Source organism: Vombatus ursinus, unplaced genomic scaffold (assembly GCF_900497805.2).
Source record: "Vombatus ursinus unplaced genomic scaffold, bare-nosed wombat genome assembly UNPS02014945.1, whole genome shotgun sequence".
In the NCBI taxonomy this organism is placed as follows: domain Eukaryota; kingdom Metazoa; phylum Chordata; class Mammalia; order Diprotodontia; family Vombatidae; genus Vombatus; species Vombatus ursinus.
Window position 1 is genome coordinate 26641007 of NW_020954723.1, and position 21411 is coordinate 26662417.

Sequence of the window (21411 nt, forward strand, 5' to 3'; positions counted from 1 at the left end):
TATATTCCTAGAATCTTGAGGTAGATGGGACCTCAGAAATCATGTAGCCCAATCTATATCTGAGTAGAAATCCCTCCTACAGCTCCATTGACAAGTTGCTGTCTTGCTTCCACTTGAAGGCTTCCAGTGATAAGGACCACTTTCCAAAGGACATCATTCCATTCTTAAATGGCTCTAATTTGTTAGGAAGCTTTTCCTTATATAAAGCTGAAATCTGCCTCTCTGTAACTTTGACCTATTATGTCTCGTTTTGCTCTCTGGGACAGAACAAAAGTTTACTCCCTCTTTTACATGTCAGCCCTGTTCACACTTGAAGACATTAGTCTAATTTTTCCTCCTAATTCTTCTGTTTTTCAGACTGAACATTCTAGGTTCCTGGAATCATTTCTTAATTTTTTTTGCTTATTTGTTTGTCCTTTATTTTCTTTACAAATATATTAGTATCTTTTGTTTTTATTGTCTACATTTCCCAATATATCCCTCCCTTTCCATCACCTAGAGAGCCTAATCTTGTTATAAAGAATAACTAGAAAGAGAAAAGACGTAAAATCAGTTAATTAAGTCTGTTGTTGTCTGTTATGTTCCACACTTGTAGTCCCCCTACCTCTCCTGAAACCATTTCTTGCATGCAATAATTTCATTTCCTCTCCCTATTCTGATTTCTCTCCTCTGAGTACACCACAGTTTTGTCAGTGTCCTCCTGAAAATGTAGCACCAAGGTTTGAACAGAATCCTTTAGATGTAACCTAACCACACCAAAATACAGTGGTGCTATAACACCACATGCTTCTGTTAATACAGACAGATTTGCATGGAAAAGGAGTGTGGCTGGCTGGAGGCAATGCCAACCTTGGTGTCAGGAAGACCTGGGCTCAAATTCAGCCCCTGATATACACCAGCTGTATATTTTAACTATTCAGTGACCCTTCCCTTATTTCTCTCTCTCTCTCTCTCTCTCTCTCTCTCTCTTTTTCTCCAAGACCATGCCACAGTGTTATGCTTACTGCTCATTAAAATCCCATGTAATTTTTCTTCACGTGAGCTATTTATTATCTAGCCATCTATGTTTATAGTTGATTTTTTTGGGGGGTGAGGCAGTTAGGGTTAAGTGACTTGCCTAGGGTCACACAGCTAGTGAGTATCATGTGTCTGAGGCTGGATTTGAACTCAGGTCCTCCTGACTCCAGGGCCCGTACTCTATCCACTGTGCCTAGCTGCCCCATGTAGTTGAGTTTTTGAACCCAAGTGGAGAACTTGACATTTACCTGTTAGATTGAGTCCATTGTTCTAGCCTGTTAAGGCCTTTTAGCATCAGGGTGCTGTTGTCCAACATACTACTTTCCCCCTCTAATTTCATAGCACAAGCAAATTTGGCAAAAAACATACACTTCTTCCAGGTCATTGATAGAAATATTAAATGAAAAAAGAGGTAAGGATAGATCTCCAGACTACTAAGTAGATTCCTCCAGCTTGACATTGACCCATAAATCATTACTCTTTGAACGATTAATATATTTAAGATAAAAACCAGACATATACGTCCACATATCTACATACACACACAAAACTTGCAACCTTATTCTGACCTGTAGAGAAAAATCTTCTGCTAGTTTATGTCAGGATCAAATAAGTCTCCTCCCCTCCCTGGGTATGGAGGGCATATTATTGTGCTCTGCAGAAGTGGAAGAAGAGAGGGCTTATGGATCATTTCTGCTAATTAAATATTCTGGAAATTAGTCCACTAAAGTACAAATTATCTAAAAGGAGCAGACAATTTCATTGTCACATTGATATGGAAAGATCTAACATATGTTAGATTAATAACATCTGCCCTTCAACAATTTGCCACAGGGCACACTAATATAGTTTTTAAAAGACAAAGTTAAAACAACTTTTGAAACTAGCTTAAAGTATTCAGTTTGCTCAGAAACATGTCTCAAGAAGCCACAAGATTCAGCAGAGTGTACTCACTTAGAAACTGGGTTTTGTTCCATTCTCCCAGTGGCAATGCGTTCAGGCTTTGGCTCTGGAGAAGGGGGGATTTAAGATATGTTGGTCTTCACTTAAATGTCTTCTGCCTTTAGCTCCAAAGTGCAAATTTGAAATAGGAGCTTTCTGGCTTAACTACTGTCCAACAAAGTAGCGCATAAACTACGATGTGAAGAAGAACTTGAAGAATGGCTCTAGCCACCTGGGTTTTGGAGTCAGAAGATCAAGGTTTGAAACCTGAGACAGCTGGGTGATGTAGTGCATAGAGTGCTAAGCCTGGAGTCAGGAGGACCTAAGTTTAAATCTAGCCTCAGACACTTATTAGCTGTATGACCTTGGGCAAGTCTCTTCATCTTTGTTTGCCTCAGTTTCTTCAGTGGCAAAATGGGATAACAATAGCACCTATCTCCTAGGATTGTGAGGATCAAATAAGATAATACTTGTAAAGTGTTCATCACATTGCCTGGCACGTAGTATGTGCTATATAAATTATTATTCCCTTCCTTCCCCTTCCCCTACCTGAATAGCCATAGCAAAATCATCTTACAGAGCTTTAGTTTATTTGCTTAAAAATAAATATCACTAAACCAATTGTTCCCAACCTGAGGGGCCACTAAATTATTTCATGAGAGGTATAACTCTGTATTACAAAGCATTGCAATTTTGATCTTTAATTAGCTCCAATGAAAGGGGGCACACAAAAGGTTTTATGTAGAGAAGGGTCCTTTATACTCAGAAAGATTGGAAACTACTGGTTGAAGTGATCTCTGAAGTCCCTTCTAAGTCAAAATGCTGTGGTTCTATGACTATCCAATACATGTTAAGTTATTTTTTCCCACATTGGTGCTATGTGCTCTGTAGTGACCTCCACCCTCTCCCTCAGTTCTATTTGTAACCCATGGAAGGAACACTTTTTTGAGGGCTGTCTAAGATTATATAGCTATGTAACGGTTTTATTTGAAAAGATAATTGTCCTACTGGGGACCCAACTGATCACTCCAGCATCACTTGGATCACATTCTAACCAAATGAGTTAACTGGCCCAAACATGAGTCAATCAACAAGCATTTTGTTAAGCAGTTACTATATGTCAGGCACTGTTTTCAGCACTGCGGATAGAAGTACAAAGAATGAAACCATGTCTAATTGAAAGAAGCTTAGATTCTGTGAGGAAGATGTGCCAATCAGTAGATCATAGGTACAGAACTACTTAGTATAGCAAGATGGTACTGCCATCTTTAGGATAAGAATTTTCAGTCAATCAGCCAATCAACAAATATTTATTAAGCACCTATTGTATGCCTTACCCTAAGCACTATGGGGTACAAAAGACAAGTATAATACATTGGTGTTGCCCTTATTTGGGGAAATAAAAAGGATGCACAGAAAACAATTTGAGAACGATATGAGACAATATATATTCTAGTTCTATTTCCTTTATGTCCATTTTTCAAATCCATTTCCACAGAACCATAAATCTATAGACATTAAGATTGTTCTGGGATTTGGGGTATGAACTTTTTGCAGTATACAGGATTTAGAAATAGATGAAATACAGAGAAATCAGAATGATTCAGGAGGCAGGTCTTACTTCTTGAGAAAACTCATTCAAACTCTTGATATTCTTTTCTATACTTTGTGATACAGAATTATTTGATCTAGGTCTCTGCCAGAGAAATGTGTTGGAGTTTGCCTGTTTTGAGGCTCTCATTGTAGCTGGATTCTATTTAGTTCCACTACTAAATTTGTATTTTGATTGGTAGGAGCTAGCTCTAGGTTGGAGCACCTAATCCTGATATGTTCCTATCTTTCCACCTCTTTCATTCTGTTCTAAGCCTCCCCTCTGATCTCATAGTCTCTTGATCCTCCCTTTCCCCCCAATTCATCACTTGTATTTTGACTTTACTTTCTTCTTTATACAGTCTTGACCTAATGGTCAGCCACTTCAATCTTATTCTTGCCTTTCACCTTGATCCCTTCCCTTTCCCCACCCCCACTCCAATGCCTTTCTGCCATCCCACTCCTGCAAAACCTGACCATTCATCTTTTCTACTTCTCCTAAACTCACCAAGTGCTGTTAGATGAGGCTACAAAGTCCTGCTGACTGGGATCATTACATATTCACATATCTATCTTTGACAGAGACCTTACTGCTGCATGGCAGTCTTTTTATTCATCTCTTACAGGCTCTCTCTCTCCCATTCACCATAGCAACTATTTCAAACCTCCTTTACTCCTCTCAAGCTTTCACCTATGCTCAAACCTCACGTTTTCTCCACAGATGACCCTGCCTCCTACTTTACTCATAAAATCAATGCCATCTTTCATACAGTCCCTCAGCTTTTGTCCTTTACACTTCCATAACTCTATATCTTTTTTTCTATTCATTTTTCTTTCTTTCTGGTCTCTGAGGATGAGATGGTCCACTTTGCCAAGACTAAACTTGTATATTTCACCTCATAGTTTTCCATCTATTCTAGGACCTTGCCCATTAGATTACAATATCTGTTCCCTTCATCATTGATCTTTTGTTGGTTCTTTTCTTTGTCTACAAATATACTTATCTCTTGGTTATTTTAAATAAAACTTATCACAACCCTACTACTTCCTTAGGCCTATAAGCTTTTATTGACAAGTTCTAGAAAGAGTAATGTACAATCATAGGACTGTATATATGATTTATAAAATTGGAAGATGCGTCAGAGGTCAAGTCCAATCCATACCTGCAGAGGGAAGGGAATCCCCTACCTCAAGGGGCTAAATAGTTATCAAATCTTCCCTTGAGCACTTCAAGTGGAGGTCTCACTACTTAAAAAGGAAACACATCCCATTTTTTTGGACAGCCTTAGTCATCAGGAAATTTTTCCTTGTATTGAGCTGAAATCTGCTTCTTCCATTCCATTAAGCAAATATTAATTAAATGCCCACTATGTGCTGAGTATATGCAAAGATTTAAAAAAATTATATAGCCTTTACTCTCAAAAGGACATTTTTAGAGATCATCTAGCCTAACCTTCCTCAGTTTTATAGGTGAGTAAACTGAGGTCCAAGGAAGTCAAGAGACTTTATCAAAGACTTTCTCTAAGTGGCAGAGCCAAGAGTCAAAGTCAGCTCTCCCAATTTCCAAGTCTAGTGCTCTTTTCTTTATACCATATATCATTTAGGCAGGACATGATGTATGGCAAGAATGATATTCTAGACCCCTTCTCCTCCATCCCCTCCTTGGATTAGTTTTTCCTCAAAAGATATTGAGACTCAGTTGACTAAGGGCTCAGCTGAATCAATTCATCAATCCTCAAGGCATATCATTGTTGAATATCCTTCCCTTGCTTTGATTAAGTAAATCTCTTTAAAATTTTTTTTGTTTATTTCATTAAATATTTCCCAATTACATGTAAATTTTTTTTCAACAATTTGAGTTCCAATTTCTCTCCCTCCTTCTTGTCCCTCCCCCCTCCTTGAGAAGGGAAACAATTTGATTTTGATTACACGTATGAGGTCATGTAAAACATTTCCATATTAGCCACGTCACAAAAGAAAACACAAATAAAACAATAAAAATAAAGTAAAAAAATGTGCTTCAATTTGTAGAGCTCAACAGTTCTGTCTCTGGAGGTGGATAGCATTTTTCATCATAGGTCCTTTGGAATTGTCTTGGATGATTGTCTTGATCAGAATAGTTGTCTTTTACAGTTGATCATCCTTACAATATTGCCATTACTCTGTACGATACCCTCCTGGTTCTGCTCACTTCACTTTGTTTGAGTTTATATATATCTTCCCAGGTTTTTCTGAAACCATCCTGCTCATCATTTCTTATAACACAGTAATATTCCATCACAATCATATTACCAGTTGTTTAGTCATTTTCCAATTGATGGGCATCCCCTCAATTTCTAATCCTTTGCCACCACAAAAAAAGAGCTGCTATAAATATTTTTATAAAAGTAGGTCCTTTTCCCTTTTCTTTGATCTCTCCAGGATATAGACCTAGCAGTGGTATTGTTGGGTCAAAGGGTATGCACAGTTTTCTAGTCCTTTGGGAGTAGTTCCAAATTGTTCTCTAGAATGGTAGGATTAGTTCACAACTCCACCAATAGTGCATTCATGTCCCAATTTTTCCACATCTCTTCCAGCATCTGTCATTTTCCTTTTCTGTAATATTAACCAATCTGATAGGTGTAAGATTGTATCTCAGAGCTGTCTTAATTTGCATTCCTCTAATCAGTAATGATTTAGAGTATTTTTTTCATGTGACTATTGATAACTTTGATTTCTTCTTCTGAAAACTGCCTGTTCATGTCCTTTGACCATTTATCAACTGGGGAATGGCTATTATTTTTATATGTTTGGCTCAGTTCCCTGTGCATTTGAGAAATGAGGCCTTCGAAAAACTTGCTGCAAAATATACCCCCTCTCCCTGTTTACTGCTTTCCTCCTAATTTTGGCTGCATTAGTTTTGTTTTTGCAAAAGTTTTTTTAATGTAATATAATCAAAACTGTTTATTTTATATCTCATAATGTTCTCTGTCTCTTGTTTGGTCATAGATTCTTCCCTTATCCATAGACCTGACAGGTACATTTTCCCATGCTCCCCTAATTTATTTATATCACTCTTTATGTGTAAATAATTTATCCATTTTTACCTTATCTAGGTACATGGTGTGAGATGTTGGTCTATGCCTAGTTTCTGCCAAATTGCTTTCCAGTTTTCCTAACAATTTTTGTCAAAAGTTGAGTTCTTACCATAAAAGCTTAGATCTTTGAGTTTGTCATGCATTAGATTACTCTGGTCATTTGATTCTGGGTATTGTGTACCTAATCTATTCCAGTGATTCATCACTCTATTTCTTAGTCAGTACCAGTTGTTTTGATGATTACCACTTTGTAATATTATTTGAAATCTGAAACTACTAGGCCATCTTCCTTAACATTTTTTCATTGAATCCCTTGATATTTTTGAGCTTTTGCTCAGCCTAATGAATTTTGTTATTTTTTTCTGGTGCTATGAAATAGTTGTTTGGTAGTTTGATTGGTATGACACCAAATAAGTAAATTAACTTGGGTAGAATTGTCATTTTTACTATATTGGCTTGGCATATGAGCAATTCATATTTTCCTACTTGTTTAGATCTGTCTTTATTTGTGTGAGAGGTGTTTTATAATTATGTTCATACAATCCATGGGTTTGTCTTAGCAGGTAGAATCCCAAGTATTTTTTATTGTCTGTAGTTATTTTAAATGGAATTTCTCTTTCTATCTCTTCCTGCTGGGTTTTCTTGGTAGTATATAAAAGTGCTGATGATTCATGTGGATTTATTTTATATCCTACAACTTTGCTGAAGTTGTTAATTGTTTCAGCTAATTTTTTAGTTGATTCTCTAGGGTTCTCTAAATATACTACCATATTACCTGCAAAAAGTGATAGTTTTGTTTCCTCATTGCCTATTTCTATCCTTTATAAATCTCTTTTTGTTAACTGTTGAATGAGCTAGGAGTGTCTCATTTCATTCCCAGTGTTTGAACCTACATTACAAGGGTGTTTGAATTTACTTGAATAAGTCAAGCCTAACCCAGAATAGCATGAATATAAATGATTATGGTACAAGGCAAAATGTGATAGAGGGAAAGAGGAGACTTAAACAAAGTTCTCCAGAAGATAAGAGAAAGGAGAGAACATTTTCAGCTAGAGGAGATCAAGGATAGCTTCATGGAGGAGGTATCCCTTGACCTGGCCCTTGAAGGGAGAGAGGATTTCATCAGGGAGTGGCTTTCATTGAGAGAATTCAGGATGAGATTGGGGAATACCCAGTAGTCCATCTGGGCTGGAAAATAGAATTCATGAAGGGTTAGTAAGATGAATTGGAGTCAAATATAACAAGTCAAACCCATTTTCTACACAAAAGCTCTTCATGTACTTGAAAACAGCTCTCATGTTCCTCCTAAGTCTTCTCTTCTTTAGGCTAAGCATTCTTACTTCAGTTCTTAAGTTTTGGTCTTCAGATCACTGGGGGATCCTGAAACCTTTTCAGGGGGTCAGCAAGATCAAAAAACCATTTTCAGAATAATACTAATACATTATTTGCCTATCAAAATACTCTTCTCTTTTCCAACTACTGTTTATGTCTGAAAGAGACTAGATTTTCTCCATATACTTAGACCAAAACAACCCGGTTCACCAGGTTGAATGAAGAAACGAATAAGAGAATCCAACTATTTTCTATTACGGCAGACAGTAAAGAGATTGGCAAAAATATATAAAACAATACCACTCTTCTCATTACTTTTTTTTGGGGCAGATATAGTTGCTTTTCACAAAAATATGTTATTTGTTAGCACATTATGGGTTTATTGTTGTTTTAAAATAAATTACTAAATATTTAAGAAATTTTGATAAAAACTAATGTTTTAATTTCTACTATAGTAAATATCCATAGGGCAGCTAGGTGGTACAGTGGCTAAAGTGCTAGACCTGGAGTCAGGAAGATTCATTTTCATGAGTTCAAATCTGGCCTCAGACACTTACCAGCTATGTGACCCTGGGCAAGTCACTTAACTTCTGTCTGCCTCAGTTTTCTAATCTGTAAAATGAACTAGAGAAGGAACTGGCAAAGTATTCCAGTATCTCTGCCAAGAAAACCCTGAATATGGTCACAAAGAATTGGACATGACTGAAATGAATGAACAACAAAATATCAACAGATATAGCCCACATAAGCAAAAGCTCTTTGGAGCCCCCAACAATTTTTAAGAGTGTAACGGGGTCCTAAGACCAAAAATGTTTGAGTACTGCTGCTTTCATCATGTACAGCATGATTTTGAGTCTCCCTTCCTACTTGGGTCACTTTCCTAAGTTTGTGTTGTAGCTCATTAATGTTCTTAAAATGTAGTGCCAAGAACTGAATATAATACTCCAAATGTGACTTAACCAGGGCAGGGAACAGTGGGCCCTATCAAACCCCCTGGTTTTGAAAAGTGTGTTTTTGTTAATACAACTGAAAATGACGTAGTTGTTTTGACAATTGTGTCATACTGTTGACTCATACTGAGTGTTCAGTCCACTAACCACCACCACTTTCCCCACTCACAAATCTGGTCCTTATTTGATTCTAATATAATGGATCTATATTAATCCAAGTATAGGACATGGAATTTATCTCTATTAAGTTCCTTTTTCTCAGGTTCATCCCATTGTTCTTGCCCGTTAATCTTTTTTTGTTGTTGTTTGGCTCCTGTCTGTGTTATATAGCATGTTGGTAGTCCAAACCAACTTAGTAACATTGGTAAATTTGATGAACATGCCATGTCTTCAACCAAGTCATTGGTAAAAATGTTGAAGAGAAGCAGACCAAGCACAGAGATCCCTGTGGCACCCAGTACTCAGGACAAGTCAGTCAGGCAGTAAACATTTTTTTTAAGCTCCTACTGTATGATAGGCACTGTGCTAAACACTGGGTGGTACAAAAAGAGGCAAAAGATAGTCTCTGCCCTAAAGGAACTCACAATCTGAGGGAAAAAAAGGTCACGGAATCACTCAGACTTACTCGGCACGAGTGGCTGACTTTGCACAATCCCCACTTTGGACCTATATCACTCACTCTTCTGTTCTCAGCAGCATCATCCTAATCTCTGCTACTTATAATCTGGGACTCAGCTGGGAATCAGTTTCTTGTACCAAAGAGGTACTGTAAACATAAACAACATACAGTCCCTATGAGGACATACAAGAGAAGACCCATAAACTGATACTTTGGACATGAGGGATTTGGGAGCCAAAAGGTTATAGTCATTCCCATGGGTACCAGGATTCCTTCCCATCCTCCTAGAACTTGTTTCAGGCATTCTGAATGGAGTCCATATGGGTATGAATACCATTAAAGTGGTTAGGAATCCAGGTGTAGCATTCCTGACCTATGAGAGCGCATAAACCTCCCCTCTCTGCCTTGGGGAAATCTAGAGCTAGTCTGTTTTGCAAAGCCACAGTCCTGGGTGCATGAAGCTTGATACTAAGCTCCTCCACATCACTTATGATATCACTGATGAAGATTTATAAAACCTGTTCTTTCTGTTCAGGAGGGCTAGGTTGAAGGCACCCATGATGGAGCTCAGGTTCTCCTACTAAAGGGGATAAATAGCAGATACCAGGAATGCTTGATATGTGTTGTCATTGTTCAGTCCCTTCAGTTGTGTCTGACTCTTCATGACCCCATTTGGGGTTTTCTTGGCAAAAGATACTGGAATGTTTTGCCATTTCCTTCTCCAGTTCATTTTACAGATGAGTGAACTGAGGCAAACAGGGTTAAATGACTTTCCCAGGGTCACACAGCTAGTAAGTGTCTGAGACCAGATTTGAACTCAGGAAGATGAGTCCATGACTCTAGAACTATCCACTATACCTGTAAGTAGGGTGGGTATGATCTGGAGGTCAAAAAGAACTCTGCTCCTCCCACAGCCTCCCTGACAATTTTTGGGAAGCCAATAGTATGCTTTGTTATTGTACCAAAAAAATCTCAGAGAAGGGTATCCTAAAAGTCTGTCAGTGTATGCCTGGTTCCCCAGAAAGAAAATATTCTCTAGATATCCCTGGTCCTCATAGATCATCATGTTATTATATAAGAACATGATGTAGTTGTATCTTTTTAAACAAACAAGCTAATGTACACAAACAAGCTATATATAGGAGAAATAGGAAATAATCAACAGAGGGAAGGGATTAGGAAAGAATTCCTGAAGAAGATAGAATTTTAGTGGGGCTTTGAAGGAAGCCAAGGAGCCAGAGATGAGGAGGGAGAGCATTCTAAACATAGGGGACAGCCAGAGAAAATGTCTAGAGCCAAGACATGGAATATCTTGTTTGTGAATCAGCAAAGAGGCCAGTATCACAAGTTCTTTTAGTTTGATACTGATTCATCCATTACTGCTCTGTGGGTTCAAATGGTCTGTGCTAAGTTCCTCATTGTTCTGAGTTCTATACTCACCCGCTCATAATTTCCTTGAAAGTTGGCTTTGGTCTTTGCCACTCTTGAAACTTCAGGCTCCAAGACCATTACTATCCCCCTCATTATCAAATCCAATGAGCTTTACTCAGTGCTCCTTCTCTGGTCTCCCCCATAGCATTCAACCTTGTTGGTTGCATCTTCTTGATACTCTCTTCTCCCTTGGATTCCTTGAAAATTCATTTTCCTCTATTCTCCTCCTTCCTTTGTGACCTCTCTCCATTCTCCAATTCACCATCACCCTCTAAATGTTTCTATCTGCCAAGGGCCTTCCCTTTTGTTTTTTGTTTTTCCTTTTTCTCTGGTGTTTTCTTTTCCTTCCTCCTCATTCTTTCCCTCTCAGTATTAATCAATCACCAAGCATTTATTGTTGTTGTGGTTCAGTTGTTTCAGTCATATCTGACTCTTCCTGACCCCATTTGGGGTTTTCTTGGCAAAGATACTGGAATGGCTTGCCATTTCCTTCTCTAGCTCATTTTACAGATGAGAAAACTGAGGCAAACAGGGTTGAGTGACTTGTCCAGGGTCACATAGCTAGGAAGCATCTGAGTCCAGATTTGAACACAAGAAGTAGAGTCATTCTGACTCACTGCACCACACAGCTACCCCTATGTACATATACAGGTAAATAGGAAACACAAAGCAGACCTTGGAGGGGAAGGCTTCATGAAGAAGATGGTGCTTGAGTCTTGAAGCAAAGAAGGGATTCCAAGAGGCAGAAGTGAGAAGGGAGAACATTGCTGGTGTGGGGGTTGGCTGGTTTAGCTATGTATGAGGAATAGCATGTAATACTGTGTAACATAGTATAGTAGAAGTATAATATAGTCTAAAATAACATAGTGTAATATAATATATATAATATAGTATAATATAATATACAATAATATGTAATATATAATATAATATATAATATAACATAGTATAATATTATATATAATATAATATAGTATAATATAAAAATGCTGGAAAAGTAGTTTGGGACCAGGTTTTGAAGTGTAAGTAGAGAAATTTATATTTATTTTAGAGGTAATAGGAAACCATTAGAGTTTATTGAGTGGGAATATGACAGTAATGTGGTAAGACTTGTGTTTTATGAATATCATTTCAGGAGCTGTATGACAATGGAATGAAGAAGAGAGAGACTGAAGATAGGGTGAACAATAAGGAATCTACTGCAATAATCTAGGCAACATAAGATTAGGGCTTTAAGTAGTATGGTGATTGTGTGAATAGAGATGATGGGCCACATGCAAGAGATATATTAGAGACAGAAACAACAAGATTTGGGAACTGGTTTAATATATGGAGTGAGTAAGAGTGAGATATCAAGAATGACACTGAACTTGTGAATCTGGACTGGAAGAAGTGGTGACCTAGGCAGTTGGATAGAGTTCTGGGCTTGGAGTTAGGGAGACTCGAATTCAAGTTCAGCCACTGGCTGTGTGAGCTTGGGTATGTCACTTAAACTCTGCTTTCCTCAGTTTCCTCAGCTATAAAATTAGGATAATAATTGTATTGAATTTTTTCATTGATTATTTTAACTAGGTAGAAGAGGCCATTCTTTGCCTCATTTCTTACCTAGCCTTAATCACTGAATGGGCATTACGTCAGTCAAACTGAGACCTATTAAAGAGCTTAGCTTAAAAAGGCCAAGGTCTCCCATTATATCCAGGTCCAATTCCAGTCTTTCTAATCTCTATCTTGCCACTGGACTCAGATGGCACCAGAGGAGAGAATGAGGTTGGTAACTTTGCACAGCCCTCCCTCACTTAAATCCAGTTCACTTGCAAGTCATGGCATCACCTTCCTGATGTCATGGTCCTCTTCCAGAATGAAAGGCAAACAACAGAACAGCACGTAAGGGGTTATTGTGAGGATCAAATAAAATAATATTTATGAAAGTGCTTAGCACAGTGCCTTGCACATTGTAGGCACTGTATAAATGTTTAGTTCCTTCCCTTTTCCCTAATACTAAGTTCAGGGGAGGGGCAAGTTTGGGGAGGAAAGATAATTGAGTTTGGGACACTTTTGGTATATTCAGTTTGAAATGTTCAGTGGGCAGTTGGTGATCTGAAATTGGAATTCCAGAGAGTAATTAGGGCTACATATTTTAGATAATGTGTGTGTGTGTGTGTGTGTGTGTGTGTGTGTGTGTGTGCATAGGAGTCATCTGCATAGAGATGATAATTGAACCCATTGATGCTGATTAGGTAATCAAGTGAGATAGTGTGAAAAGAAAAGAGAGCCCCAACAGAGCTTTGGGTTGCACCCACAGTTAGCGAGTATGACATGGTAAAGAGAAGAGCCACTTTATCAGAAGGAAGAGGAAGTAGGGGACAACTTCAAGGGGTTGTGAGCTGAGAAATATTTAAGGGGGAACTTTTGGAGGTTTTAGGAGAGAAAAGAGGGCTTGAAATAGCCACTGTGGTGAGTGGGATAGAAAATCATTTATCTCCCTTTGTGATCTGATCCCCTCTCATAACTGTAGTGATCCCTTCCAAGCAGATGGCTCCAAAATTTACATCTCCATCTTTGATCTCTTTCTTGAGAAATCTCCCTGTTTATGAATTTCCAATATTCTGCAAGAATGTCTATACTTCTTCTCAAATTCAACATATCTAAAATGACTCATCACCCCTCCCACCATCAACAAACTCCAAATTCTCCTACTTGTTTAGGTTTGAAACCTTGAAGTCATTTTGAACTCTTTTCTCTCTCCCACCCCATATCCAATCAGTTGCTAAGTTTTATTGATTCTCCTTCTGTAATATCTCTTGCATTTGCCCCATCCTCTCTTCTCCCATTGCAACCTCCCTGCCTTACACTCTCATCATCTCTCATCTGTTCCATTGTAGCCTCCAAATTGCTTTACCTGCCTCCAGTCTCTTCTCTTTTCAATCTGTCTTTCATGTTGCTGAGACAGTAATCTTTTTAATCTGTAGATCTCCTATTGCTTACTAAATGGGAGTAAAGCTAATTCAAGCTAATACAAACCTCTTAGATTGTAATTCAAGGGCATTGCCAATCTGGCTCCTATGTACCTTTTCCAGCCTAATTGAATGTTACTAGCTTTTATGGGGATGGATGTTCCAGTCAAGTCAAACTATTACTAGGCACTCCCCTCTTTTGTCCTGTCCCTTTTCACCTTTGTGTTTCTGCGAATGCCATTTTTTATGTCTCTGCCTTCTGAATTCTCTTCTTTCAATGGCCCTATCAGGGTCAGTTCCTCTCTGCCCCACCCCTCCCTCAAAAAAGCCTTCCCTGAGCCTGCTCAAGTAGACACTCCCCCCTAAAGTCTTACTAGCTGAAATTTTTACAGGGGCAAAAATACAGTGTGTGTGTGTGTGTGTGTGTGTGTGTGTGTGTCTGTGGTGGGGGATGAGCAGACAGCCACAGAGGCAGCAGGGAGGGCAGCCTGATAGAGGAGTATATCACAAGCCACAATTGTGGAGGAAATGGGCAGAAGACCCTGACAATTTTTACACTACAGGAAGGAAGCCTGTACACCCCATCCCCGACTTCATATTTTAAAAATAAGTTTCATGGGTGCTTTTTGTTTCTACATCATATTTGTTCCTGTTTCTACATTCCCTCATCCCAGTACTGAACCCTTTCTTTTAATAAAGAAAAACAGTTAAATAAAAACAACCTATGCAGTAATCACTCCAGACAATGGAGTGCAGTGCCCCATCTTCTCACTTAGAGGAGGGAGATATGTTTCATTATCCTATTATATTATTGATGGGAGTAATCCCTGTAGAGAAGGAGCCCATAACTTTACCATCACCACCAACACCAATTATTGACAAACTGCCAAAGATGGGCAATTAAGCTCAGGAATACTGGGGAGTGGCAGTCCCCCCAAACCAACAGCTCTGCTTCTGTCCCAGACCCCTGGAAGCAACTCCTGTGGAGATACACCTAGTAACCCAGCAACTGGTTCTGCAGATGCTCAAGCCACCACCCTTCTCACAACTATAGCTACCAAAGACCAAGATAAGAAAGCTTTTGGGCACTGTCCAGTGGTTTAACATAAGAAGCAAGGTTAAATGACTTGCCCAGGGTCACACAGCTAGTAAGTATGTGATTTACCTAAAACTACAAATATCCAAGATAGGATTTGAACCCACGTGCATTGACCTGATATTCAGCTTTTTTTGCACTGTACCACTCCATTTCTTTAAAAGGTAGATACCAATGAGGAAAAGAAATATACATTATTTTTTGTTAAAAGATGAAAATGAAAGCAAGATGGCATCACAGGTGAGAGAATCTGGAAATATAACTTACTATGATTTTATTGGTAGAAATAACATAAAGAAGATGATTATCATTTGCTTCACTATTACACCCAAAGGACCATAGGACTTTTCTATCTGACTTGCAGATGAAACTTCCTATATGATGGTTTTAAGTTTTATTACTTTAAAACTGCACAAAGACTTTTGGGACACCTTGTATATGTTATCTTCTCTAGTACAATGTAAAAATTTTGAGAGCAAGGACTAGCTATTACTTCCATTTGTATCTCCAGTGCTTAGAATGGGGATTTTGCACACACTATGTATTTAATAAATTTTTTTCATTCATTCATTCACCTGTAAGCATTATGGCTCCATCTCTCCTTCAAATGCCTCATGTATTCTCTTTGAACTTTTCTCATGCACTTACATTAAAACTTGTTTTAGTTATCTGTGGCTTGTCCTATTCCTCCTACTGGTTCTTGAGAACGGGGCCAGGGTCTTGTTTTATCTTTGTGTCCCCTAGCTAGGCAGTGACTGGCATAGAGTAAAATGTTTGTTAAGTGAAGTTGAATTGAATGGAATTCTGCTGATGCCCTAACACCATCATGGCCACTGGCCATAGCTTAGATGAAATTACCAACTAAAACAAATTGCTCAGTGTCTCCTCAAGAGTAATTAATATTTATACACGTGTTTAATCTTGAGAGCACTTTAGTAACATTAGCTGTTTGTGATGTTATGTGTACAATCCCTATTAGGAACTCTGGCTGAAACCCATAAACTCACTTTAATTTGTAAATGAGTTGAGACTTGAATATAAAAACCAAAGGTGAAAGGCATGTGTGTGTGTGTGTGTGTGTGTGTGAGTTCGTGCGCCTTTGACTATCTCTGTGTTTATGTGTCTAAGACAAGTCAATAAACATTTATTAAGTATTTACTAAGGACTAAGTACTAGGGATACAGAGAAGGGCAAAAGACAATGCCTGTCCTCAAGAAGCATGCATTCTATGATGGGGCAAGTTACAAACAACTATGTACAAGTATATTTAGGTATATATATATATATATATATATACACACACATATATATACATGTACACATGTATATATCTTTGTGTACATATACATATATATGTGTGTATGCGTGTGTGTATGTATTACACACACACATATAAATCCCAGAAGGAAGGCACTAATGATGACGAGGATCAGGAAAGGCATTTTGTCCTCTTTTTCTAGCTCTCTTTTCCTTTTCATCTCATCAGTCTGTTTTATCTGCTCCTTTTGGAAACAATGATGGTGGGAAAGCAAACTTACATACAGGAGGCAGCAGATAATTAAAAGTTTGGTCCCAGTCTTCCTTGTCCTTGATTTTTTAATCCCAGAATATTAGAGCTGGAAGGGACCTTAGACATCATCTTCGAGGACGATAACTTCCTTTGTAGATTCAAAAAAACCAAGGCCCAGAGAAGTAAAATAACTTGTCCAAGGTCACCATTCAAATTAGTGGCAAAATCAGAGATTGAATTTTGGTTTCTTGACTCTCAATCCAAACTTCTTTTCATCACACTATTATGGTATGTCCCTTGTAAGATGCGATCTTTCCCACTGTATTAACTAAAATACAGTGTGAGTTGCTATATAGAAACTTCAATACAAATTTCAGAGTAGTCCAATCTTTGCTGTGATCTGGCCTTCAATTTCATATTTAAATTTCATATTGGTACCAGGGTAGTAATGTAATTTGACCAGAAATAGACTTTTTTCATGTTAAATGAGAAAAGATAGTCTTAATTTTATTTGTTTCTTCTATGGATTGATCCATGTAAACAACTTTTTATGTGCTAAGAAAAAAAGCTCTTCTTTATCTCCAATTTTGTAATGTTATGATCTAAGGTGTATTATCATTACATGTCTGGAAATGAGTTTTTTTTTTTAAAAACCTGGAGTAAATGCAACTCAAGGAGGAGAGACGCTGAATGACTTACCTGAGTATCTAGAAGTCTTGAAGACTCTGCATTGATGTTGGGGTCATAATAATAGCATACATTTATATTGAATTTGAAAGCTTGAAATTTCTTTACAACAATTTTTTGAGGTAGATTATATAATTGCATATGAAGAAACTGAGTCTTAAAGAAGTGAAGTGACTTGCCTGAGCCCCCAAATTAAGGACATAGCCAGGCCATTATTTTAATTCATGTCTTTTAACTCCAAAGCCAGTGTTAAATCCACTAAACTGCATTGCTTCTCAAGGTAATTGATGTATAGCAATGGATCTGAACTTTCGTTGATGCAGTGTTCTCCTCACTCTCTCCCTTTCTTAGCTATTCTCTTAATTTGGTATTCACACCCATGAATTGAGGCTCCAAAGGCAGCTGTGTCCTTGGTTACTTCTTCAATATCCTTCCTCTTCTCCTTCTCAGATGCTACTGAATGGAGTTGGAAAAAGTCATGTAATTGAACTGACTAGGACCCCTCCCCCCAATTTATCTAATCTCAACTGGGATCTCACTACAGCAAGTAATTCCTTTTATTTATCTTTAATTGATCCTCTGCCCTACTCCCTATGAAGGCTATTCCAAATCTCCCATACTTTCCCCTCCTCCACCCTCTCAGCTTAGGACCTTGACTCATACTTTATTGAGAAAATGGTGGCATTTGCTGTGAGCTCCAACTTTTCCATTTCTCTTCATCTCAAACCCCCTTGACATTATCCCTCACTCTTTTCTACACTAATCTTTGATAATGAGGTAGCCCTTCTCTTTGCCAAGACCAACTCTATACATGTACCTTTGAGCTTATCCCATGTATTTCCCTGTCTTCTCTCGCAGATCAATCCCTCAATCACTTGCCTCACTAATCTTCAGTTTTTCCCTACCTATTAGTTCCTTCTCTGTTGCCTATAGACATGCCCAGTTAAAATCTTCAATAGCTATCAAGTTAGTATTCTATATCTCTCCCTTATTCAGTTCAGTTCCTAGAATAAGCTGTCTATCCTCACAGTTCCTATTCCCTTTCCTCTCACTCACTTCTAAATCTTCTGCTGTCTGACTTCTGATCCCATCAATCAATTGAAACTGCTCTCCCCAAAGTTACCAATGATTTTAATTGCTAAATTTATTGTCCCTTTCTCAGTTCCCATTCACCTTGATCTCTCTGTACCCTTTGACATTATTGATCCTCTCCTCTAGGGTACTACCTCCTCTTTGTTTTTGTTTTTGTTTGTTTATGGTGCCATTCTATCCTGGCTCTCTTCCTCCCTGTGTGACTCCTTCTCAGTCTCCTTTGCCTGCTCATTACCCCTATCATGCCCCCTAATTGTGTATATATGCCAAATCTCTGTCTTAGACTCCCTTCTCACCTCTTATCTTCACTTAATGACCTCATCAATTTGCACAAGTTCAATTATACTTTATATGCAGTTAATTTCTTTCTTTTTTTTCTTGGGGTGGGGGAACAGGCAATTAGGGTCAAGTGACTTTCACAGGGTCACACAGCTAGTAAGTGTTTGAGGCCAAATTTGAACTCAGATCCTCCTGACTCCAGGACCAGTGCTCTATTCATTGTGCCACCTAGCTGCCTCTATGCAATTAATTTCAAGTTCTTTAATAGCTTGAGCTCAAGTCCCACATTACTAACTGTCTACTGTACATTTCAAGTTGGATAGACCATAGTGATCTCAAGCTCATCATGTCCAAAACAGATCTCATTATTTTCCCCTCTGGAACTTTCTCCTCTTCTGAACTTTTTTTATTTCTCTTGAAGGCATCATCACCTTTCCAGTCTTCTAAGTTCACAACTTCAGAGTTTCTCTCAATTCCTTACTCTTCCTCACCCCATATGTCCATTCATTTGTCACAGGTGGTGCTTGAACTAAATCTTAAGAGAAATAAGGGATTCTATGAGTGGAGGTGACAAGGGAATGCATTTTAGGCATGGAGGGCAGTAAAGGCAGAGAGGAAAAATAGAGTATTCTGGGAAAAGCAGCAAGAAAACCAATATGGCTGGACTTCAAAGTGTGGGAAGAGGAGTAGAGTATAATGAAACTAGAAAGGCAAACTGGGGTCAGTTAGTAAAGGGTAAGTAGTAAAAGCCAAGCAAAATACATTTCAAAAAAAAATCCTGAAGGCATTCCCAAAGGAAGCCATTGGAGTTTACTGAATAGGGAAGTGATGTGGCCAGATCTCTACTTCAGAAGAATCATTTTAGTAGCTTTTTAGAGGATAGATTGGAATGGAGAGACAATCCGAGGCAGAAAGATTAATTGGGAGGTTATTGTAAGAATCCAGGTGAGGAAATAAGAATTCTAAAAGTATTAGGTAAATGAATGTATCTATAATAGATATATCTTCAAGAAAGACATCCATGCCTTCCCTTGATATGTTGTTTGGTCAGAAATGAAATCTTAAGTTGAAAGGACTTTGTATTTATTTATCTACTTACGTGTTGTTTTTCCCCAGTATAACATGTGCTCTTTGAAAGCTGGGGTTATTTCATTTTAATTTTTGCCTAGTGCCTAAACAGTACAATGACAAAGTTGGTATTTAATAAATGCTTATTGAATTGAATGGAGCATAGATTTGAACCTGCATGACAATTGTTATGGCCGTATGTGTGACTTCCTGGGAAAGAGGCAAAGGCAAACATATTCAGGGTAGAAGGTAGATTCAGTACCTGTCCCCCCATTCCTACCACCATCTCAATTTTGTTCCTAGGACAAATAATCCTTCACCTTATCATTTCAGCACTCCACTTGTGGACAGTAACTACTGAATTAAAAAAAACTGGATGCACAGCTAATCAGAGGGTACAGGCATAGGACCCAGTTGGAACACAACTGCCTTTGCTAGACATAGTTTATAATATTCTCCCAGTATGGGCCTTTGCTTGGCAGATTTCTCTTCCCCCATCCCAATGCCAAAAGTCTCATAAATAAGAAGACATATAGTTTGAAAGTTAAGTTACTTTTGGCTTTAGAAAGTTTAGGTATTAAACAATTGCTGCCTATTTTTCAATATTACTGTAAACATCATAGAATTAATAGGTCTGAAAAGGACTTTAAGAGTCATCTTCTTCATCCTTCTGTCTTTAGACATGCCAATACCCAAACTATCTCAGGTATTAAAGGGTGGTTTTTTTTCCACACAACTTTTTCTTGCTATCCTACATTTAAAGGTTCAAGAAACTTTAGAGATTATCTAGTCTAATTTCCTCATTCTACAGATGAGAAACTGAGACCCATAGAGATTAAGTGATTTACCTAAAACTACAAAGATCCAATATGGGATTTGAACCCAGGTGCATTGACCTTATATTCAGCTTTCTTTGCACTGTAATGCTCCATTTCTTTAAAAGATTGATACCAATAAGGAGAAGAAATATACATTATTTTTATTAAAAGATTAAAATGAAAGCAAGATTGCATCCCAGGTGAGAGAATTTGGAAATTAGTTGCTGTAAACTACGGTACCATTGTATATTCAAATGGTTTTCCAATTTATAAATTATATAAGTTAGAGATTTTTCTCATCAAGGAGGTAAAGATATTTGTAATCTTAGTTTAAATATTGAATGAATTGAAATTTAGTTGCTCTTTATTAACAATAAAATACCTAAAAATCACTTCAAAAATATTTTATTTACTTGACTTCTATTGTTAAAAAGCAAATGACTAATCATTTTATACTCATGGAATAAATATAATGACTCCAAAGTATTAATTATTTTATTGTTCAAAAATTATTAATCTGGTGGATAACTATTATTTAATTCAGAAAATCATACAGATATTTTATATGAAATATAAATAGATCAAAGGTGATAGTTATATATAAAATAATGTTAGTAATGAAGTTTAGTTTTTGTATGATTAATGAAGAAAGCTAAATTATCACCTCTTTGCAAGGAATTGTTTCATATTCATTGAGTTATATTTTTTGACAGTTCAAATTGATTTCTAAATATTTTTCTTTAGAGAATTGCCATATGTTATTTATTCCCCAAATTTGTTATACTTACACATTATTATAATAATACCAGGGCAAAAAAAAGAAGTGCTCAGGAAACTTGTGTTTGGACTCTGCCATTCACTAGCTGTGTGACCATGGGCAAATAAGTTCAACAGGTGTTTCATGCTTGCCATATTCAAGGCATTGTGGTAGGTCCTGGAGATGCAAAAA

At 37.6% G+C, this 21411-nt stretch overlaps 1 protein-coding gene across 1 annotated transcript in view; it reads left to right on the top strand.

The window, feature by feature from the left end:
* Positions 1-21411, top strand: part of DPF3 (double PHD fingers 3) — a 241970-nt gene that overhangs the window by 138386 nt on the left and 82173 nt on the right. The window lies entirely within an intron of this gene.